Source organism: Falco punctatus, assembly GCF_963210335.1.
Source record: "Falco punctatus genome assembly, chromosome: 6".
Taxonomy (NCBI): Eukaryota; Metazoa; Chordata; class Aves; order Falconiformes; family Falconidae; genus Falco; species Falco punctatus.
The window spans coordinates 31730836-31755484 of NC_137585.1; the positions used below are offsets into that span (position 1 = coordinate 31730836).

General features: G+C 41.7%; 1 long non-coding RNA gene across 3 annotated transcripts in view; it reads left to right on the plus strand.

Moving 5' to 3' along the window:
* The window catches only part of LOC308066591, a 74588-nt gene that overhangs the window by 34755 nt on the left and 15184 nt on the right, over positions 1-24649 (plus strand). Inside the window, exons 1-3 of one of the 3 annotated variants that reach the window (XR_013929208.1) lie at positions 1-5317; positions 7772-7890; positions 8836-24649. The exon at positions 1-5317 is cut by the window's left edge and continues 34755 nt beyond it; the exon at positions 8836-24649 is cut by the window's right edge and continues 15184 nt beyond it. This is a non-coding gene — a long non-coding RNA (uncharacterized lncRNA). The other 2 variants (XR_013929207.1, XR_013929209.1) reach the window with 2 other exon arrangements.

Sequence of the window (24649 nt, forward strand, 5' to 3'; positions counted from 1 at the left end):
CAGTGGGGTCATGTTTTATTTTTTTTTCTTTCATGTAGTTTGAAGAGATAATGTAGACATTTTAATGCTGAGTCCTGTGTGCCAAAAAACCTTTAATCAAGACCAAATCACCCTTGGTGCCAGGGTACATCGCAGAAGAGCCATGGCACCCCACTGCTCGGTATACAGCCAACAACCCCCAGAGACCAGGCTGAGCCCATAGCTGCCGCCCCTGTCCATAGTGTCCATATGGATTTGGAAAGGCAGGTTATTTTTATCTCTCTCTCCCTTGGTTCATGTTGCTGATGCAAAGCCTCCTGGAGGGAGGGGGAGATATGAAAGAGAGAGGCAGTGCTGTGGCTACAGCAGCTGGGGAGGGATGCAGCTCAGGGGAATGCGCTGAATGCAATGGTAAGGAGTGGTGTGCATTAGGATAGAGTCTAATCCATTACTTAGCAGACATGTTTTCTCTCATTTTGCTGCCTTTCCTATGTTTCTGCTTCTTTCTTTGCCTTTTTTTTTTTTGCTTTGTGAGTGATTTATCTTTAAGGGGTTTATCTTCAAGTGCCTTGATAAGTAGACATTAAGTAGCAGTAAAAATCTGAAGGCATCTATAATGTGGTGCCTGACCAACCACCACTAGCCTGTAGTAAAGGCATCTACCTTGTCATGTTCATTGAAGGCTTGCATCCTGATCCAAACTGTGGTCTACTGATCTTTTTTCTCCCTGGATTTACAGCTCCAGACTGTGAGATCACAGGACAGCCTGATATTTGTTATCATTTCCAAATCTGGAGAGTGACCCCCTCCTCCTTTTGCAGCTCACATACATGTAATTCATTGTGTTCACAGCCTCCCATTCTGATCTCCAGCCCTTTTTAAAACAGCTGTCCTCCTCCCCCTTCTCCACTGCTTTCAGCATGCTTTGGTCTATTTCTGTATAAAAACACTCACAAAACAGCACCAGAAATTATGAAACCACTTAAGCCTTCAGACAAAAAAAATCTGAAACTGTTTATGTTCACAAATGGTACCTATTTCAACAGTTTTTGTAACTATTGCTTCCTCTGGTAGCAAGTTTAATAAAAAAATTGAATTTAATTCCAAAAGGATAAATATGACAGCAGATATTTACAGAAGAATTGGATTGTTTTTATGAAAAGAGCATTTTCTCTACAGCCTTCCAAATGGGATCTAAACAACCAGTCTTACAAAAGATTAAAACACAATCTATCAGTCCAGAACAAAAAAAATATAACCCCAAGCATTCTTGTAATAACAAAATATTACTGCTAAACAGAGCAGAGACTGCAGTGCCATTTTTCTACCCCATATTTCTCCTTTATCTCATTAAACTCTCTGCAGCATGAAAAGATTAGTTGAATAAATTCTACATAATATTTTTTTTAAAATGCATGAATTAAGAAAATAGATGTGCTTTGCTTGTAGAAAATTTTTCCAACCCAGGGCTTAGGGGCTGCAACCCTGTCCCTGTACTCTCCCTTTGAAACAGGAGAAAATACTCCAGAGCATGGCAAGAGACAAACAGCCACGTGGATGTTTAGATATTTTGACGGACATCATGACAGCCTTGGCAAGTGGTAGGGGCTTTACCCTGAGTCCTGCTGAGAAATACCAGTAATGCAGGACTACAGTATTCGGATGCTACATGAGCCCATTTTCTTTCTTAGGAACAATTAATGCAGCTAGGGACAAGTCTGTCTTACTCGTTAGGGAAGATAGGAAGGAGAGTACAAGTCACCACAACTTCAAACCTATGGGCTACACAAGCAGTTTGCATATTTTCATAGCTGCAGCAGGCTGCTGGGTTTCTCCCATATTCTTAAGAGAGGTCTGGCTGGCACGGTGGGTGTCCCCCTGCGTCCTCAGCAAAAGAAGTGGAGACCACAACCTAAAGGAGATGATCCTGAATTGACGAAAGCCAAGCTTTGGTCCTTGCCTAGTGAAGAAAAGTGATGGCAGTTGGCACAGACTGTGCTGATTGTGTAGCCCAGGCCTGCAGGTTCGAAGGGAAGTGTGGTAGCCCTTCTCAGTGCACCTGAGACCTCGTTTTAGCTGTTTAGGGACCTGGGACTTTGGGTAGTGTAGAGCACGCTCACCACCTACTCAAAATACAGCCACAGAGAGTCAGGACTCCAGCAGTACCTCCCTTATGTACCGAGACTGATGAGACCAGCCTGGGATTGCTGCAGTTTCAGGATAAAGACCCTGCGCTCCTAGGACAGGGTCTCCTCTGCTCCCTGGGATGGAAGGTTTTGCTGCAGTCTCATTTGCAGTTGATGTTTTCCAATATACCTAGCCTAAGTTTATGATGCAGGGCAAGACTTAATAAAGGAATGATAGGCAAACAAAGGTGAGCTAAATCAGTCTGTGGGTGCGTTTTTTTTTTTTCTTTCTTAAAGTGATAATTTATCAGCATATAACATAATAATGCATTTTTATTTACTTCCATTAGATATGTATTTCTATGCCTTTTGGATATTTGGACTGGTTCTGAACTTCCTCTGATCGATAGACTACAGCTTCTACAGAGACTAGCAACTGGCATAAACATTCTTTAAAAAGGTAAACCTCACTTTCCAAGCCTTTGAGCAATTCAACTAACTTTACTTCTAATTTAACTTCAATTCCAATCCTTAGTTTTCAAAGCTGGTCTAACTAATTTATGGATGAATCCCCTCCTCCCAATATTTCAGTGTTAAACTCAGTTTGCTGCTTGTTTTCCTTCTCTAGGCACTGGTGTATCAGACTGGTAACAATAATGAAAAAATACAGAAGAGGCATTTTATGTAGGTAGCTTTTCTATCAGGAAGGAAATTAATTGGGGGAAAAATTGACAATTTATCACCATGCAACTGTGAGCATGATGATAAATGAAAGTTATTCAACAGAAATTAAAATACCCTTTTATCCCTGGTGATTTTGATCACTTGCAAAGTCTTTAGGCACCCATAAAGTGTGTGCTTGTCATTAACCCAATGTGCCTTTGACAGAGAGAGGAGTGTCTTCACTGTAGAGGTATTTGACCATCTTATACTCAGAGCTGATCCTTGTTGTACCACATGACATCATATCAAATGTTTCAGTGGTTACCAACTGTTTTGTCAGACAGTAAAAGAAGCTGATCAAAACTCCGCTCAAGAGATATGTTGATGATATATCTTTTTGAAGTTCTTTCCCCTAACCAAGCCCTGCTTTCTTCTCCAGAATCAACAGAGGCATATGTTCCACAGGTCTGCAAAGGGAAACAGCTTCAGCTTTTTTCTTTTTTTTTTCCAGGGAACCAGCTTGTTCTGAATCTATCTTTGTCCTAAGCAAAGTGCTTAATATTGCATCATGATACACAGTTTCTGCTGGAGGAAGCTGCACAGAGGGGGCAGAGGGCCCTGGCATTCTGCGCATTCCTTGTTTGCAGTCAGGTCAGCTTAAAAAAGATAAAGTGCAATCTGCTGCTTGCTATCCATCATGAGAAATGAAGCCTGATAATTTTGGAGTAATGTTTAGCTTGTCATTCTTGGGCCATTACACTGAGTTAGTAGTGCTAGGAGAAGGGTTTTATTTCCTTCTCTCTCTCTTACTCTAATAAGTCTCAGATTAATAATGCTGCAGGCTTCAAAGTCTGTTTTGTTCATAGCTGCTGGCTGGAGAACAGGCAAAAACAAAGATCATATTTGCAATGAACTGGGCATTAAATCCCTTCAAAGAGTTTCTTTTGGCACCATGGTGAAGAGCTATTAACAACATTCCTGGATGACTGTGGAAAAATAACAAGTTTTTATAAATGGCAATAACATCTCAGATTAGCTACCTGACAAATAGGTGCTTTCAGTTTATTTCGGGCCCATTTCTTCCTTCTGCTAAGGTCTTTTCCCATTGCTGCTTTATAAGAGCATAAGAGGGAATCAAGCCCTAGTTTGAAAGGGAATCAGGCCTTCAGGATGCAGCCACCAGAACAGTCTTGGCACACAGGGCAGTATGGATCAACCATACAATCATTCAGGTTGGAAAAGACCTTTAAAATCATCAAGTCCAGCCATTAACCCAGGACTGCCAAGTCTGCCTTAGACTACTAAGCACCACGTCTACATGTCTACCAGGGATGGTGATTCTCCAATGAATGAGAACCAGCAGCTGCAACATTTGACAGCATCTGCAACTACAGTGCATTAAAAATATCCCCAGAGTGAAAAACTCTAAAGAAAAAATAAAAGCTGATGTCGGGGACTCCAGCAAAAAGCTGCGCTTGGCTCAGAGTAAAAAGTGTCTCTTAGGTGTGAATATCTAAAGTGTATGAGCAGACTGCTGTGTTAAGCGTGACCACTTGCTTATGGCTGGTCTTCTTGGAAGAGGACCGCTGGCTGCTTTTCCTGGATACATCAGGCAGAATTTTAAAACTCATCCTAGAGGTTACATTTTCAAAATTTCATGACTTCTTTTAACTTTCAAGACAACATTCCTTCTGTCTAAATATAGGGAAGTGTGTTGCAATGTCAAAAACCTCCCGGTGAAAATTTTTCTGTGACTCATACAGGGTGCTGTTTAGGTTACTACATTCATTGCAAGTGCTTGCTACAACCAGAAATGGGAGCGAGAATTGCTTAAACTTTGCAGAACATCATCTCGTGCATTGCTGTGTGTTAGGTGTCAACTGTGGGTGGCATCACTCCCTACTAATTGAGCAGTGAACACTTGTGGTAGTTATGCTGGTAGTAGCTGTCTGACTAGACAGATGTTGAGAGCAAGCCAGAGAATTGTGGAGGGAATGGGCTATCTCAGAAATCAGAGCTTTGCTTTTACATTTTGAAGCACCCAGAGAGTTCGAAGCCCTCAGGGAGAAGCAAGGAAGAAAAGGAAGCAATATCATGGTTATATCGTCCTGTTGTCATGTCATATCCCCATTCCCATCCCTGTCCCCTTTTTATTTATTTTTTAATTACTGAAGGGTGCTATCCAGGTAGAGTGACCAACAGCAACACTTTCATTAGAGGAAGAACTGAATTTTTGCATGCAATCTCCTTGCATGCAGTGAAACAATTTATTCCAAAGAGCAAGCTCATGCACATGAGGTCCAAGGAACCAAATTTTTTTAGAAGAGGACACATAGCAGACCAGGGTAGTCACAGGAATTAGGACACAGTTCAGAAAGGAAGTTTTGGCATTGCCCACAGCCAAGTGACAACACAGCAAGCGGGAAGAGCACAGGAAGGTCATGGAGTGGTCAGTTTTCTAAAGAGGGACATGCCAGAAGCACAAACCCAGGCAGGACATATTGACTGCACCCTTAAAAGGTCTTTGCTGCAAGAATTCTTAGTGGGGGGTAAGAAATTTATTACCTTGTCTTACTGGAAGAGGTGGGAAGCAAGGACGTTTGTGGGAGTAAAATGCACTGCCTTGATCTGACCATTCCCTAATGTCACTCATGGGTCCTGTCTAATCCTTCTCTCTGGCACTGTTGTTGTCCATCTGTGTTTATCTCTACTTTGAGTGTCCCATCGGCTTTTAAATTTGTGGATTTGCTCCAGATTCAGTGATGAATTTGTACTTTATGATATTTATATCTCCACCCTTCCCTGACTGTTGCATAAGATTTCATGCTGGAATTTCTAACCCCAGGTTTTTAAAGAGGTCTTGTTGATTTAGGGAGAAAAATGAGCATTTTCTTCCCCCCAAAATGTAAAGAAGAATAAAGCTAAGAAGGGGGCAGTTAACTTTTAACTGTGTCTTAGGGAGGTTGAACTTCATCAGATTGTGAGATCTGTGAAGTATGGTGGGATGAAAAAGTGTCCCCTAGAAAATAAGTTGTTGCAATTGGCAAAAGAAGTGGGGAACAAAACCCAAAGGAATGGGATCCTGAATGGGGGAAAGTAGAGCTTTGGCCCATACCTGGTAAATAGAAATGCAGCAGTTGGTCTGCTGATTGTATAGCAATAGCTATAGGTGTTATATATGTATTATATCATATATATAGCTATAAGGTAGCAGAAGAGAAGAGAAAACTAATAGAGACTGTGTTTTCCAGATGAGGTATGTCACATGAGCAAGGACAGTCTCTCCTCTGGCCCCAGCTGCCCTGGCAGGGGACAAGCAGTCCCAAGCAATTTGTGCTACTGCCAGCTGCAACTGCCTCGTGGCCCTTGGCAGCTTCCCCAGAGGCACAGGTTTAGTGGGGCTGCCCAAAAGGACTGGAGCTGCACATCCTTCCCCACACCACCCACCCCGGGGCTGCCTTCCCTGCTCTCCTCCCTGGGTGGTCGGGAGAATGAGATTTTCCTCCTGCAGGACCCAAGGAACTGTGGTGGGATATGGAACAGAAGAGTTTGCCTCAGCCCTCTTACTGAGCATATGATCTGTACAGACTTTGTAAATGCCACACTAAGAGGTCCAGATATGCTGGGAGCAGGATGAGGCAGGGCTTGGATGTCTGTGCCAGGAGGCAGTATGGCCCAGGAGCAGCAGATTTGCAGGATGAGACCCTTGGTGCCAAGGACCTAATGGGTCTCACTGGGGATGAGCTCTTTTGGCCTTGTGATGGCTGGTGGTTGAAGTGCTGTAAGTAAATCCTCTAGAAGACAATGCGCAGTTCAAGAGTAAATTATATATAACTGATTATGATCTTTACACACTGGCAAAAATGCAATTACTGTCTTAAATATTAGTGTAATGATTTTACTAGACCAGAAATACACACCTACTGAGGCTGTCTATAATATATCCTCATAGCTCTCCAAAACTTTATTTTTGGGTTTGCTTTTATATTAATCATTTTTTGCACTGAAGATAGATTTTAGAAATCAAACTATGACTAAGAGTTACAAACTTCCAGATGAATATTTTTATTCTTAGCCTGTCACAGGCCTCTATTTTTAGTCAGCTGAAACAGTGGCAGGGTTATTAGCATCAGTGATTTTTGGTGTTTGTGATGCATTTTCAGAGTTCTACCCAAGAAGAAGTATTCCCGAATATTATACTTAATCTATTCAAAACTTGTAGTGAGGATAATTGTTTATTTTTATCTTCTATTACATGTTAGGTTATCAAAGCCAAGAAGACCACCAGCAACTTTGTTTTTTTCAATTATAGTAGAATATGACAGAAATCAATCTGATAAACAGAATCAATTAGTTGAGTTTTTTAACAGAATTGAGCAATTTGCACAACAGTTGGCATTCCTAAAGGAACTGAGCATAAATAATAATGAAATTAATCAAGTTTAGAGATAGCTACCAGTACTTTTGAGGATCAGACCATGTATCTCTCTGCTTTAGTTTCCCTGAATTTAACTGCACTTGCACTAAACTTTGAGGTCTGATGCACTTGACTACATCCTAGGAGCATTATGGGAATTAATCAGGGACTCAAAATACCTGAGTGTATTTTTCTGGGAACGGTGGGTGACCAGGAGCAAAACAAGCAGCTGCACATGGCATCAGCTTTTCTGCACAAGAGCGCCCAGTGACTACTCACCTTTGTGCAGTACAAGGTGCTTTACAGATGGTAAGCACTCTGCAAGAAACAAACTTGTGTTGTCCCTGCAGTGAGAATTAAAGACATTGAATCAGTACATCCAAAATTAACAAGAATTTAGGTCTCCAGTTTGATCTTGCTTTCAATACGGCAAGGTGTTAGAGGAGGCAGATGTCAGTAGCAAAGTCTTCTGATAAAATGGACTGTTTTTCTTCTGACTGCTATGTATTCCAATGTCACTAAAATTCCTTCTCACTTGCTTTTGGCTATAATGGTTTAATAGTTTTGGGGTTTTTTTTCCTTGTAGGTACTTTCTAGTGCTGGAATCTCTGCAATTCGTTCATTTCAGCTGTGAAGACACAACTTGATTGTCCTGTACACTCAGCTGTGGCCTGTTGCAGGTGCACAGCATTTCTCCAGTAACTTGTAAGTGAGGGCATATTTATTACAAAGCACGATTAAGTTATTCAGGGAACTACAGTAAAAATGTTAGTGGCTACGTCAAAACCGCTTGAAAAGATGCATGAATACGAACGAGTAGGTGCTTTTTCTGCAACCACAACTTCAAGAACAATTTTGACATAACTGGTACCATGTGGCAGCATTTACTACAGGCAGAAGCTACTAGAAGCATCTTACTATTTCAGGGAACAATATCCTTGAAGATAAACCCAGCAGTCCTTTCTGAAGGGTCCCCATCCCACTTTACTGAGTTGGTGGGTTAATTCTGGTCAAGCACTTTGCACTGACTCCCCACACTGTTGCTTTCATTTAAATGTGCAGCCAGCTCTTTGCATCAACTGCATTTCTGCAGAGTGCTGTGCTGGGAGTGGCAGAAGTAAAAACCCAGCAAACTTGAGAAGGAGCCAGGCTGTTGAAGAGTGGGAGTTAATGTTAAAATAATTTTCTGTGCTTGCCATTCCTCCGTGTGTAAGGGAAATATGAAGTACTATCAGTAAAATGGGAAGAATCAGCAACAACACATAGGTGCATGCCAGCAACATGGGTGATTTTCTTCTATACATCAGATGCTTAAAATACCACAAGAGACAATGCAGAAAACAATGTACAGGGCTCACTGCTAATCTGGACTGTGGCTTCTTCACAGTTCACTGGCACTGAAAGGAGCAGTACAAATGCTGAGGAAAATGTTGTCCACTAGAGTCACAGCTTCTGTTTTACAGCCCAGGGTTTCTGTGTTGCAAAAACAGACACAAAAATACTACCAGCAGTTCAAACAATTTAGAAGTCATTAAAGCATCCGTACCAAATATAATAAAGGCTGGTCTGCTTGGAATTTAGTTAAGTGAAATAGAGTTTTAATTCCAAAAGCACAAATTTTTAACAGTTGTTTCATAACTCTTTCATCAGGCAGGTCCACCCCACAAAGCAGGGCACAGAGCCCTGGGCAACCTCTTGACAGGCTGATACATCTCCATGGCACAACGTGGGGACACACAAAGGTACTGGCTCATGTCTCAGCTGCAATATAGGTGATTTTATGTGGGGTTGCACCCTTTTTTGAGGCAAGGCCAGTTATTAATTATATAGCATTCAGCTCTGGAAATAGGTAGCTCAGGGTTCTTTGCCTCAATGCTTCCCTGCTGAGTGTAGACATGCCTTAAATCACAGCGCAGTGCTGAAGAGGCGCTGACTCCCGTGTTGTTTTTTAAAGTTACCTTTGAAGTCATAACGGGGGAGGGGTGTGTGTGTATCCTTCAGTTTATTTATTTTCCATCAAAATATATTGCTTGAGGTCCTTCAGCTCATCACACGTCCTTGTCCAACACAAGTCATCAAGGCTTCCTGTCCAGGAAGCAGACAGAGCTCTTCTGAGTTAGAGGCATCCTGGTGTGTCAGGTTGGCACGTAGGTAGGTTAGCCATTGCAATAGCAACGGCAAGAAGGAGCAAGGCCACCCAAGCAGGAGCGGAGGAACAAGTCGTTTTGCTCCCAGTTCCCTCTTTTCAAGGTTAGAGAAGGAGCCAGCTCATTTCATTACAAGCCGCCCTCATATAACACATGACACAGTTTCAACTTTTGCTCTGGACCCCTGTGCTCTTTCCTTCCCTGTATTTGTTTCCCCATTTTTATTTTTATTTCTTCTGATTTCCCCTTGCCAGCTGCACGCCCACCCCAAGAAAGAGGTCTGGCGGCTGGCTGAGAGCAGCAGTGCTCATCCCCAGCGCTGTGATAAGCTGTGCTGTGGGCTGGGGAGGGTCCTGTCTCAGTCCCTAAAAGCTGGGCCGCCAACTCACTTGCTGACATCTGTTCCTGTTCCAAAGTAATGACTGTGGGAGTGGGCTTTAATTGTCAAATCTCCTGTTACCTCTTGCAGTTTTGCACAGTATTCCCACACATATAAGCTGAGGTATCTGATTATTTTAAGCGCACTCACACACGTACTTCCTACATTGTCTTTTCTACTCTGAATTTTTCGTCCAAGGGAATAATCCACCTAAAATTGCACTCAGCTCTTTACCAGTGGAGCTGAAATAAACACTCATTGTATAATTTACTTAAAGAAGCTGTATTTTCCTTTTACTGGTAAAAGGGTAAAATTATCTTGATTCTAATGGCACAGTTACTGCTGACACAACACTGGCTTTGCTCGACTGATTTTAATGATTAATTCCCATGCCAATTGTTTTGGGATTCTTCTCAGTCAACAGATTTTTGACACTGAATTTCTGGTTGTTTTGGGATACTTTACTACTGAGGGTTCTTTGCTAGCTGCTTTTGAAATTCCTGTTTCTATTGTCAAAGCTGTTTGGATGGGAGTTTTCTCCTTCTGAGCCAGGCTTCTCCCTTAGCTCAGCGATGCCAGGAACTCCTAATCCCGTGTCTCTGACATCATGGTCCATCACCATGGCAACATCTGAGAGTCATGCAGTCAATGGCCTGGTTTTTCTGCAGAAACTATGTAGGAGAAAGGATGAAATCAGAGGGAATACTAACATTTATATGATGTGCACACATACAAATGTATGCAAAAAAAACCCCAAAAGAGCCAGGGAAGAATGCAAAAGCTGGAAACCCAGAAGTTACTTGGGTTTTGTGTTTAAAATGTGGGCTTGAAGCAGAGGAAAAATTTTCTTCTGTGTTTCTGAAATTTCTAGCTCTTGGTCTTGTGCTAGACCTGGGTAACATGGCTTCATCCAGTCAGCATAGTGCCAGTGCCTTCTCTTCATGGATATTAAGCTGGTTTTCATTTGAGTTTGTTGTTGTTCATGACATTTCCATGCATTTCCCAAATTTGGATAGTTGAAGGAGGTAACAGAACAGGAATCAGATTTATTTACTCATTCCTTTTCTTTCCCTTCTAGATGTTCTGCAGCTTTAATTTTCTAGCAAACAAAAGAAATCCCTAGCCCCTGGAATGATTAATTCAAATTATACTGCACTTTACCTTTCCTTCAGCAACACTTAGGTTCCCACTGAATTGAAAATATGCAATAATGTACCCTGATCTTTTAGGTAATTTCTTCCTTCCTTCCTGTACTTGGTTGTCGACCTCTGAAGATCTCTACCTGTCTTCTAAGAAAAAATGCTTGTGCTGAAACCTACACTGTTAGAATGGAATTTCCTTTCTTAGACTGTACTGACTTAAATGTCTGTGCACAGATGAAACACACTGCAATTTAGTCACATCTCATCTATAGTTAATTTATAGAAAAGTCTTCAGTCATATGTCATTTGGACATATATTATGATGGAGGAGCTGGTGATATATTACAATTTCCTGTCACGATACAAGTGAATGTACAAGCTTTGAAGAAATTTTACATTATTGTCACACTTGTGAAGAAATCTTTGCCTGTGGGAAGCTATGGAAAAGGGCAAGAATACACACTCTGTACTCTTAATTCTCTTAAAATGGCCAATGGGTTCTTATTTGGAACTGGTATTTGAGCTGAAACTCCTGAAAATGAGGGGTTGGAGTACACGGCCTGATGTAAGCCTGTTGCATAAAATATGCCTGGACCTGGCAAAACACATTTCTCCTTTAATGAGAAGCTAACCTGCAAAATCTGCTTCCATTTGGTAGGGTAGCCTACCCTGCTGTATGGATTAAATGCACAACTTCCCTGATGACAGCATTTTGTTTAAGCTGGTGAATGACTTTTTGCCTTGCCAATTTATGACACTATTTCCCTCTGGGCATCCCTTTTGGCTTATCTGTTAGTGCCAAGATATGTGCATTGAATCATCTGGTAGTACTTGAACTGCACATCTCACCCCAATAACTGGCCGATGGTCAAGCTGACTCAGCTGCTGCTGTATGTTATACCCCTAAGCTTGTTACATTTACTTAATTAATTCATTCCTGCTTTCAGATGTTGGAAGCTGATAAGAGAAGGTTGCCATTAGCTCAGTTCCTATTTCTTAACTTAAATATTTGATTAAATGTAATAATAAAATTACATTAGTCCTTTGAACTCATATCTACCCATGATTCAAAGGATTAGAAGAAGTTAATCCAATCTTTTAAGGAGGTTTTTGAAGTTTTGAGAGTATCTTTCTTCCCAGGGGCACACTTTGTTGTGTTAGTCTCCTTTCTTTGTCATTTTCTGAATGTCATTTATAGCTCTGCAAGACTTGAGGGAACTGCTGCAGTAACCTCATCTGCCTGCTGCCTGCCATGGGCCCTCAAGTGGAGCTTGCCCATGGGTTCCCACACTGGAGGGGCTTGTCCTGCCTTTCTTCTTAATGAGCCTCCAACAAAGCCCCTGCAAAATAGATGTGCTATAAAAAAAAAAATAGCATATGCTTCTTCCTTACGTCATCCTTCACTTCAGTGTACTGATAACCACCAGTAAGCTCTGTATCTCCACCCAGTTCACAGATGCCATGTAGGCTGTATTTTGTTGGCTAAGCACAAAAGGTTGAATATCCCTAAATTCCTCAGATGCCTGATGAATTACCACAGACAATTAACAAAAGAGAGACCTTTCCCTCCTCCCGCCAAAAGTCACTTCAAAACCTGCACCTGGTTGTAATCTTTTCTACTTGAACTAATTGCTATTTGCAGTGGCATATGGAACAAGGGTCCTTTGCCTAATAGTGGTATTTTGAACTATGAAGACATTTCACAACATTTCTTGTTCATTTTGGAGACTGTCTGTACTTTACAATGATTTTGCATTGCAGGAACTGTGGTTCTCAAAAAAAAAAAACCAAAAAAAAGAACAAAAAGCAAGTGACTCTGAGAAAGCAAGGGAATTTTTATATTTAAAGCTTCTTGAGAGAAGGATCAGAGAACATCAGATTTTGTTCATTTTCTTGAATAATTCATATGTACTTACACAAAAATCTGAAGGAGTTTCTAGTCTGTGTGGGCACTGTGTAAAAATGGAAACTTTATTTATTTTTAAGTAGACTTGTCAAATTGAATTTCCTTTTGAATACACAAGGTATGAGATGTGGTTAATATTTTATCAATAAGCTTTTAGAAGATATTTAATAGCTGTTAAGGCCACAAGGCATCAATGCGATCGGCTGCTCAGAAGACGGTACAACATAAGCTGTGAATCCAGAAAATTGTGCAAAAGAGGAAATTATTCTTTCCAAAAGCATTAGTGCAGTGGCTTCTGGGGCTTATCTTTTAGGAAAGCATTCAATCTTAACATGAAGATGCCAGGTAACAATGAATTAATCATTACAGTACCCTACAAAGTGCAATTTGTGGCTGTTTTAAAACAGAAACTGTCATACTCTGCTTACCCTTAGATCTGATTACTTTTTTAGAGGAATGCATTTATCTCCTTTTTCATCAACAGCCTGATGATGTCGGGGCTTAGCCAGGCAGATCCAACTCCCTTCAGAGAGTGTTGGCCATGTATCTCTTATCTCCTTGATAGAGGCTCTGACCTGCCTTTGAGCTGGAGCCACTACAAGGTCTTTTGTGGATACACGCTAGTGTGGAACATTGAAGTTCCACTTCATGTAGAGTAATTCAGATTTTAATGGAGTAGGAGTAATCTCTTCTCTTTCATGTGGTTTTGGTGTTTCTTCAGGCATGGGCTTGAGTGTGGGTGTGGAACCCCACCTCTTCCCATCCATTTGAGCTATAAAACCATGGGGATATGGAACCATTCACTCCTCCTGTGCCCAAACACTGTTGAAATAGTTAAATAAAATAAGACAAGTCCAAAAGGAGGGGTTGGACACCTGGGTTCACCCAGGGAGGTGGGTAACATGCACACAAATGTCCCCAGGCAGATGCTGGAACTGTACCTGTTTCCCAGATGAACCGAGATTAATTATGTGCCAGACTCTTGGCTAAAAAGCAAGCAGGTCTTTTGCCTGTCTTTTGAAAGAGATAAAACCAGCTTTAGTTTGCGAAATTGAAGAATTATGACTCTGGCTGCAGTGGAAGAGTCAAGATTATGAATTGTTAGCAAAGATGGGCACTTCCCTACGATTCACTTAGGAGCTGGGCAAGTGCAAGCATTGGGGCTTGCTTGTCAGGTCTTCATTCCTCACAGACAAGTGGGGCTAGCATCATATTACTGCAGTTTCTATAAATCCCACTGTGTGAGTATAACTATGTGGACATCCCTTGGAGTCAGTGATGATGGTTTCTTCAGTGCAAAGCTATTTGCTTCTTCTGTGCATGTGTGTCTATCTACCCATCCCAAGAAAATACCAATTTGTGAGAAGCAACCACACTAAACGTTGATCGAATTGATTGCCAGTGACCAAAAGGTGAGAGCTTGTTTTGTTTCAGCCACACTGCTGAGACATCTGGGATTACAGCAAGAGCAGGTACACTCCCCGCTGCCCTCTCCCCATGAATCCTTCTCACACAGGTGCTGGTGGCAACATCAGCAGGGCAGTACAGATGTTGGTACGCCCAAGGGTGTCCCAGGGGTTCTCAGGAGGTTTGCATGGCTCAGGATAAAGCTCACACTGAGGTATATTAGGTGGAGTTGGCTAAGCAAGGTAGGTTTAAACTAGCATGAGCATGCACCCTGGTTGCAAAAGGGATGTGCTTGTGTTGCTTAACTCTTCTTTGTGCCCTGGATAGGGAACCCATATATTCCCCTGGCTGTGCACTGTTAGCTGCGCTAGTGGCACCATACCCTGCTGAGTAGCACACTCTGCCACTGGCTTATCCAAGAGTGGTAGTAAGATGAAGGAATAAACCCTGCCATAACTCTTTTCTCTGGGTTATGTGACCTAAAAAGCCTCCTTCGTCTTGAATTTCTCTGAACAAACATGCATACAGCCAAACTTGACTCTTCATCCTGAGTGCATGCTCCTCCCATATGGAGCAGTGGACACCCATCTCATGGCATCCCACCAAATTGTCTTCTTTTTACTGACCTCTACCTCTCTTATCTCGCTCAAGTAATTTTAGACTGGCCAAGTCTCTAAGGCCTTTTTATACTGAGATAAGAAAGGAGGAAAGGGTAGAAAGTTTACTCCTCCAGCTTTTCCCTGGGTTCCTTCATAGGAAGGATGTCTTCCCATCTCCACATTGGACCAATTTGAGTTTAAAAGGCTGAAGTATCATTTGCTGAGTGGCTAGTGTCAAGGCTGATATTACATATAGTAGAGATTATCTTGATGCTTCCTATCAACTAATATGCCTTTTTGATATAAAACAGATTACTCTGATTTCATTTCCCACCTTCATTACAAAGGCTGTCCAACTAGGACAACAGTACTTCTGCATGGCATCCTAAATCCTTGCTGTAGTAATTACATGCAGCGTTGAATGGATTGAATTTGCTCTTCCTATGATTCACCTTTAACAGCAACCTTTGGCAGCATTTTCTTTTTTAGTAGATAGAACATCTGAAGCATCACCTAGCATATTTGACCTACCGAAAAAGAATACTTGCCATCATTAAGTTACGATCAAAAGGAGAGGGCTGTTCGCATAAAGATTATAGATATATCTTTGTGGATTAGTGCTTAATATAAAAAAGCTCACAGAATTCCTCTTTTGTTCCATCCCCAGTCATGCAAGGCACTAAGCAAAACCGTATCTTGCGGAAATTGCTCTGCACATGCAAAGAGGAAAGACAATTTAGACAGCCTTGGCACACAGCTCAGTTCAGTGTCATTGACTGAAAGGAGATGGAATAGATTTAGTGGGGCTAAAGAAGAAGCGGCAGAAGGGCTCTGGCAAGGTCATAGTCCACAAAGGGATGGGGAATTAACATGTTTTAGGGGCATTTTTTTTCCCTAACAGACTTTTTAAATCCCGTTTGACTGCTCCTCCTTGGGTGCTGTTTTTGTTCGATGCCCGATGGATCAAAAGAAAAAGTTATTACTGACTTCACTGGGCCTTTAATGAGGTGTGTAACTGTTGGATATCTTTGATGGCTTCCTTCCCTGCCTAAAAACTACAGTTATTAAGCAGCTTCTTTTGCTTTCTTTAGGGTCTGTGGTTTGTAAATATAAATATGGTGGTTGAAATAGGTTTGTATAAAATGCGCCCAGAGGCCCAAAAGCTGACAAAAAAAAGGGAATCACTGTGAATCTTGCTACAAACCTGTTTTCTGTGTGATTTATGCATCATGTGGCAGCTGTGGAAATCTAAGACCATGTTAGAAACTCTGGTTTGATAAAGTATTTGTATGAATAATGGTTCTTAATGATGTTTGTAGAAGATTGTCATGGTTTAAAAACACTGCGGCAGCCCAAGAAGTGGCTTCTAAGTGCAAGCATGAGAGTCCCCCAGTTATGACACCAGTGCATGGGGAACAAGGGCAAAATAACATTCAAAATAGCCATTTGAACAGCAGCAGGTTAGAAAAACAATCAGATTAGCGATAAGGAGGAAAGAAACATAGGACAAAGAGAGAAAGTGGGGGAATTCAGAGGAGACATCCAGCAAAGTAAACTATTTTAGCAGGATGTCACTCTCTGGTCTGGGGGTTATCTGACGTGACTACAACAGTTACGCACTATGCTTGCAGGCATATAACTTTCTGCAGACTATGAACATAATTGTTTTCATGTTTCTTTCTTAATCTTTTCCACTGAAAAAGTATTGTTTTCTTTTTTAAAAAAAAAACTGTATGGGTGAGAATAGCAGTTTTATGTTGGAAGTTTAGTCTTATGTCACCCAGTAGCTAGATGCATCCTGTCCACGGATCTTGGCTGTGTCAGACTGAAATAAGGAACAAAACAAAAGTGCACAGCAGATACTTTGCAGATAGACGCCCAAAGCTCCTTGGTCTCTACAGAATCCACAGATGTGCTGGTCTTGTCTTTCCTTCCAGCTCAGCAGCATTTCAAAATCACATGTTTCTGTCTGGTCAGATCCCTTTGAGATACCAGTATGGAATTCCTTTCAAATATCTCATTTAACATGAAGCTCCATACAAAAAAAAAGATACTGCTTCTTGAAGGAAGCAGGTTTTCCCCAGGGGTTTATATGACTTCTGTTATTACCTTTCCTCCTACACCTCTTTCTCAACATCGTATTTCTTGTAATGTTTTAAGAGGCCTGAAATGCTAGTTTCCACTTCGACATATTTGGAAATAAAATTGATGCTATAAATCTTTGCTCATGAATAATGAGATCATGAGACCTACAGGGGCATTCATATGAAAATGTTAGGTAAGATCAAGGAAGTCTGGGGGAGCTGATTTTGGAACATTTTTCTTCCTCTTTTTTTACAAGGCTAAAACCAACCAAGTTAAAATTTGACACAAACTCTGAGGACTTAGTGTAAGGCATCAATTGGTAGTAAAAAAAAAAATCTTTGCTGTCACTGGCAAAGATCTGATCTATATAAATCAAGTGAAATCAACAGACAATTGAAACCAAACGTGTTGCACATAGTTTCCACTGCATTTTTATGACTGAATTAGCATCATAGCTGAGTTCTGAAGTGAAAAAGCTTGGAAAACTGTTAATATCTTCCCTCACAAATTCTTTTTAAAAGATGTTGTGTCAGGCTCACAATCTTCTATAGCACCTATATGAAAGAATTGTCAATGGGGTTATGAAAGAATTACCTGGCAAAATATTACTGCAAAATAATGCCATTACACCCTCTAAGAAAAAGAAAGTTCCATTAGAAAGTTTGTGTTCTCTACGGCACGTGCTTAACAGGATCCTTTTTATCTTCACTGTCCTCATGGTGCTTACAAAGTACAAAGTACCAGACCTTACCTCAGACATACTGAAAGACCTGCAGCCCATTTTAGTGTTACCTGAACACAAAAACCTGGGTTTTTCAACATGTTTTTCAGCATGTTGTTTTGCCTATGCCAGGTAAGCACTGCAAATCTGCTGCTATATGGCTGGTGAGAGATGGAATGGTCTTTGCCACCAAGATAGGGCTGTGTTCTCAGAAGGAAGTATCATTCTATTAAGTACTTGGCTTTTCAGCGTCTTTTTAACAGATTTTATGGGAATCGAACATCACACCCCTTTTGGTAGAAAGATAAATTGGCCAACAGCTCTTGGCTACTGTAATAGCTACAGTTCACGTGGGAGTGAGCGTACATGAGTAAGGAAGACATGGACAAATACCATTTGTAAAAGTTATTACATGGGAAAAAGTTTTTTCTTCTTAGTCCTAGACTGGTCTGTGTTGCTTCCCTCCCCTCCTTCCTCTCAACGCGGAGTTTTGTGGTACTTCAAACACAGATGACAGATGTGTGTGGTGTCCATTTGGTTTCAGCAATCACATAACTTTTTATGCAAATTAACAATGCTTTGAGTCAGATTGTAAAATTATAGAGTTGGCTTTTTTTTTCTCCAAAACAGTTATTCCTGAAAAAGCTGTTGCTAACCAATAATCAGGTATTTCTCTTTTTCAAATGATAAAAGCTGAGAACTGCTGTAAAAAGGCAACAGCTTTTATCTGAAAATGCCTCTACTCTGAAAAGCCTTGATACTTTATTTCAAATGTAAGCTTGTCACCATAAAGATAAGATGAATTCAAGTATTTAAGGCTTGGCAGAACATATTATGTACCATGTTTAAGATAAAGCTTTGCTTGCTTAAAACAGCAGTGGAAGGTGAAACTGTAAACCAGCATCTAACAAAGAAAGACTGGCAAAAGCAAAGAAAGGATTCACGTTCTTTAAATAAAAGCTATCTGTTTGTAACTAAGAAAGGTGTAAGTACTGAAGCTGTGTTTGTCCTCAGACCTCTTTAACAGATATAGTTGCTGTGTGTTTTAGAGATGGAGTCACATAAGTATTCGATTTTCTGAGCATTTCATTCTTCCTTTTTCTCCACCTTCAAAAATAAATTTTAGTTGTTTTATTTTAATTTATCCCATAACATTTTAAAATCTATCTAGCCTTTTTTTCAGGACCAAAAGAAATCTTACCAGTTGTTTTTGGAGATATATAAGGTTTCCTTTGATATATGTTTTTGGGTGTAACAGTCTCTCTCTTCCTAGAAGTTACTTTACTGCATCCAGATTTGGGCTAAGTATCCCCAAACACAGATAAACCGCACGTTCTCTCAACAGGCGTCTGAACAATCTGCTCTCTCCTATTACCCATGAAAGCACAGCTAGGGTTTTCAGATGTGCCTTGGGAGCTGAGACACTGTGACTCATGTTATTGAAGCCTATTCATGGCTAAGACATTTTTGAAAATGAGCTTTCTTTTGAAAATGATGTTTCCAAGACATTTCAGTGCTCTGGAAAATGTTATACCATATTGTCATGAGGCACACTGCCGCTCAAGGTTAAGAAGAAATTTTAATGTAAAGTTCTTAAGAAGGATCTGGGAGAGATGGAGACAGCAGCATCTGTCCACCACATCTGGCACCCCCAAAAAGCCACTGTGTTCAGTGTCTCCCCATCCTCCTCATGGCAGTGGAGATTGCTGCAGGGTGGGGGCTGTGAGACAAGGTGAGCTGCCCTGGCAGGCACTGGCTGTGGTCAGGCCAGTTGCTGCTGTGGGACACAGTCACCTTGGAGTTGCCTACACAAAAACAACTGCTAGGGCATCCTAGGGGCAGTCCCTGCTGTCTCAGGCTCTGACACAGTATTTGGCCAGATAAGTGGGTATTGCCCATCATCTCCAGCACCAACTGGTACATCAGCAGGAAAAGGATGACCAGGGGAAATGTGCGTCCACTGCTGAATGAGGTGGGTGCCCTGGTCATGAAGGATACAGAGAAGGCAGAGTTACTGAACACCTTCTGCCAAGCTGGCCCTCAGGAATCCCAGACCCTGGAGGCAAGAGAGGAAGTCTGGAGAAAGGAAGACTTTCCCTTGGTTGAGGAGGATCATGTTAGAGATCTCTTAAGCAAACTTGACACCCACAAATCCATGGACCCCGATGGCATGCACCCCGGGGTACTGAGGGAGCTGGCAGATGTTATTGCTAATCCACTTTCCATTATCTTTGAAAGGTCATGGAGAACAGAAGAGGTGCCTGAGGACTGGAGAAAAGTAAATGTTACTCCAGTCTTCAAAAGGGCAAGAAGGAGGACCCAGGAAACTACACACCAGTCAGCCTCATCTCCATCCCTGGAAAGGTGATGGAACAGCTCATCCTGGACGTCACTTCTAAGCATGTGGAGGAAAAGGCTATCAGAAGTGGTCAACGTGGATTCACCAAGGGGAAATCATGCCTGACCAACCTGATAGCTTTCTATGATGAAATGACTGGCTGGGTAGATGAGGGGAGAGCAGTGGATGCTGTCTGCCTTGATGTCAGCAAGGCTTTTGACACCACCTCCCACAACATCCTCACAGGCAAGCTCAGGCAGCGTGGGTTAGAGGAGTGGACGGTGAGGTGGGCTGAGAACTGGCGCGATGGCAGAGCTCAGAGGGCTGTGATCAGCGGCACAGTCTAGCTGAGGGCCTGTAGCCAGCGGTGTTCCCCAGGGGTCAGTGCTGGGTCCAGTCCTGTTCGACTGACTTGTCAGTGACCTGGATGAAGGGACAGAGCGCACCCTCAGCAAGTTTGCTGGTGATACAGAGCTGGGAGGAGCAGGTGATACACCAGAGGCTGCGCTGCCGTTCAGGGAGACCTGGACAGGCTGGAGCGTTGGGTGGAGAGGAACCTCATGAAGTTCAACAAAGGCAAGTGTAGGGTCCTGCCCCCAGGGAGGAACAATCCCACGTACCAGCACAGGCTGGTGCTGACCAGCTGGGAGGCAGCTCTGTGGGGAAGGACCTGGGAGTCCTGGTGGACAGCAAGTTGCCCACGAGCCAGCCGTGTGCCCGTGTGGCCAAGGTGGCCAGTGGGACCCTGGGGTGCATCAAAGGAGCATGGCCAGCAGGTGAGGGAGGTGATCCTGCCCCTCTGCTCTGCCCTGGTGGGGCCGCACCTGGAGTGCTGTGCCCAGTGCTGGGCTCCCCAGTTCAAGAGAGACAGGGAACTGCTGGGGAGGGTCCAGCAGAGGTAATTAGGGGACTGGAGCATCTCCCTTATGAGGAAAGGCTGAGAGGCCTGTTTAGCCTGAAGAAGACTGAGAGGGGATCTTATCAATGGCTACAAATATCTTAAGGGTGAGTGTCAAGAGCTTGGGCCAGGCTCTTCTCAGCAGCGCCCAGTGACAGGACAAAGGGCAACAGGCACGAACTGCAGCACAGGAAGTTCCATCTGAATGTGAGGAAAACTTTACTTTGAGGGCAACAGAGCACTGGGACAGGGTGCCCAGAGGGGTTGTGGAGTCGTTTTCTCTGGAGACATTCAAAACACACCTGGAAATGATTCTGTGCAACTGCTTGGCCAGGGGTATGGAGGAGGGCTGCACAGTGACTGGGCACGTGACCAGGCAAGTGTGCTGTAAGCTCGGGGGCTTCTGGGCTCATAGAGCTTGCTTGCTCAGTGCTACTATTACAAGTTAATGGTATTAAAATTAATAAAAACAGAATTAAGATTTCTATTTTTAGTAGTTATGCATGTAGTGCCATAGACACTATAATACACCACCGAAAATATGGTGAAGTCCCCACATCAAAACTAGAGGCTGCCTTTTAATCACAGTAAAGCCATTTTAACAACCTTTGGCAAGCTCAGCAGCAATGCAAATATTTCAAGTGGTGCAATATGTGTTTAGGAGACAGGAGAAAGGGCTTAAAATTCATTTAAATTGAAAAACAGCAGTCATGCATTTCTCTAAACGATTGTTTTCAGTACCATAAGCCACATTCTTTCAAATTTCCTCTGCTTGGCCACATCATTGGAATGAAGTGTCATAGCTGGTTAAGTCACTTTGACATCATCCTGATGATGTGTCAAGCACAGGAAATTTGAAAGGACAGGGCTCAGTAAGGTCTTACCCTAACTTGCCTTCTTTTGACAGTTCTCCCTCCTGCCCCACACCGTCCTTGCTCCTTTTTTCAACTTCAGTGTTTCTGAGCTTGATTAACTCTTGAAATCCCTGTGATGAGGTTAATACTGCCAAAGTTGTGGAGATAGCACTCTGAAGATCTTCTGCCTTCCTTTCAAAGCCAGCATTTTCAAAGTGTCTAAATATTTTTGAGGATGGGTCATAAGTGGAATTGGTTATATTGAAATTCTCAAAGGCAAACGGTGCAAGTGAACCTCAGATGCATGTGGCTACAACTTCAGAGTGTAGGACTGCAAGAGATCCTGCAGGCTGTGAGCCCTCTGCCTGGCTACATCAGGTAACTGGTGGAAGTAAAGTCCATTGCATAAAGTGGTTAATAATGAGCTAGTGAGGTTTCTTCCTTCAGATACTGCTAGTGGGTAACTCTTTGAAAAAATTACAGCTCTGAGTAGGAGGCAGTGCACACAGCTCTTGTGCCAAAGCTGTCCTTCAGCTTAAATAGCTTTTTCTCTGATCCACCCCAATGTACTTAGAGAAAACAATCCTACCTCTTCTCAAACTTCACCTTGCTGACCTAAATAAGCCCTGTTGTATTTTCTCAGGAAGTAGTCTACCCACTCTTCTGAGAAGTCCCCTGCATTATTTTCAGTTTCAATGCTTCTTTCTTGATAATAGATGAACAGGAAAGAAAATGGTATTCCTTCTGTGGACTTCCCACCGATTCTTAGGAAGCGTTACTATTTTCCTTTTGCTGTTGGAAGTACCTCCCCTATATACTCACCACAGTAGCTTCTGGGTTTGTCCATGGATACATCCTGTTGATGACCCAGACCCCATCCTGTGGTCCACTCCTATGCAGATATTTCTTTCCAGTAGAAATTCATGGTTTGGAGGCAGATAGCCTACATTCAACCTGTATCCATGTGCTTCTTACTAGTTATCTGTCTTTGAAGTTTCAAACTAGCCAGTAGCTGGCAGATGGAGGCAGACGTGTGTCTTTTCTTCCTCTGTGCAAGGGTGTTGCTTTCAGTTCTGTTACACATGATCTCACTTCTAGCACACCAGCCCCCAAGGTTATCCGTGTCTTTCTTTCCGGTTCTTTTCATGATTTCCAGTTTTATGTCATCATATGTATCTCTCATTTGCTACTATTTTCCATGCCAAGGTCACTAATGAAACCATTAAGTGAATAGGTCATAAGGTCAATCCATCACATAATAGATTTCCTCCTACCTGATAATTTCCCTTTCAGTAGAATCTGTTATGACCTGCCCTTTAGGCAGTTCCCTGTTGACCTTATAGTTATTATACTAATTCTCATCTTCTGCACATAACATGGCATTTTTCCTTACGGCTTCATATCAAATGTTTACCTGAAATCCAGATAAAAAGCTGTGCTTCCTTCATCTAGGAGAGCATTTTTATCACCAAAGAAATATACTTGCTTATTCTCACATGATTCAGTTTTGGTAAAGCCATACTGCATTTTATATAATTTTTTTATTTCTCTCTACATATACTTTCTTTCAAAATTCATTCTATACTTTGTATACTCTCAAAGTCAGGTTAGTCTTTAGTTGTCAGTGGGCTACTTCTATCTTTTCACAAGCAGCAGCATTACTTTACCTATGTTCAACCATGATGCATCATGCCAATTTAATGTAATTGGTACAAAAATTATTACCTGATCCTCAGTTTCTCATGCCAGTTCTTTCACAGTTCCAGAAGAGAGATTGCCTGGTCCAGAGATTTCTGCCTCAGCTTCAGCTGTGTACATTTCCAGTTTGAGGATCTCTCTTTCATTACCCACCTTACCCTATTTTGTTGTTTTTATTAAAAACAAGGAAGAATTTTGAAACTCTACCTGAATTATCATTGATTTCTATACCATCTTCACTCCAGTCGGGCTTTACTTTTTCTTTAGTCTTATAGATATGGTTAAACAGCTTTTTGCTTATTGTCTCAGTTTCGTAATTCAGCTTGAATTTCATTCTCACTTTACCTGTATGTTTCCTGACATCTAATGTAGTTCATTTTGCTGATCATTCAATTTTCCCTCCTGAAAAGGCTTTTTCTAAAATCTTAGTATATTCAGTAAGGTGGTTATTTACCTCTTTCTGTCCAGAGTGCTCCCCCACAAGTTTACAAAGATTTTTCCTTTGCTTATGATACGGATTCCAGATAAGCTTCATCTGTCTGACTCTGAGTAATTCTATGTTTCCTCTGCACTCATGTCCTTGATTTCTTTTGGATAGCTCACTAATTAGATACCTTTATTTTTCAGTCTTTATCTATTTGAAATCTAAAACCTTAATTATAAAACTGCCTTTGTTTATCCTTAAATTGTATTTAAACTGAATCAACCCATGATCCACTTGAAACAAGTTTTTATTTCTTATCACTTATAAAAACAAAGTCTAATTAAGATGCCCTCTTGTTTAATGAACTTTATCGTAGTTGATAAAGAAAATTGCCTGCTATCATACTCAGGAAAACCTGGACCTTATCCTTATTATAAATATTTATTTTTCTTTTTCATCCTATATTTTTGCATAGCACAATATACTCTACTTATGTACTCTGAATAGTTTTACCGATGCTACATGATTGCTTACTGCTTTATGGTCTCTTAGGGCATGGTCTCTTACTCCACCTCATTTTTCTCTAAAAATACATCTTTTCACCACAACCCCTTCAATATCCTTGTTCTCTCATCCTTGACAAAGCATCTTACACTTTTGGTGAAGCATGATTTAAGATCCTCAGCTTCATATTCTAATTTTCCTCATTTTTTAGGGACAGCCTGGACATCTCAGTTGTCCCTTAAAGATTGATGGTTTAGTAACCAAACCAGAAACCATCCTTCCTTTAACAGCACCATCCCTTGGGTGGCTGTTTTCAGTACTAACTTTCCATTTTTCCTCCCTTCTGTTGTTTCTTTTGGAGG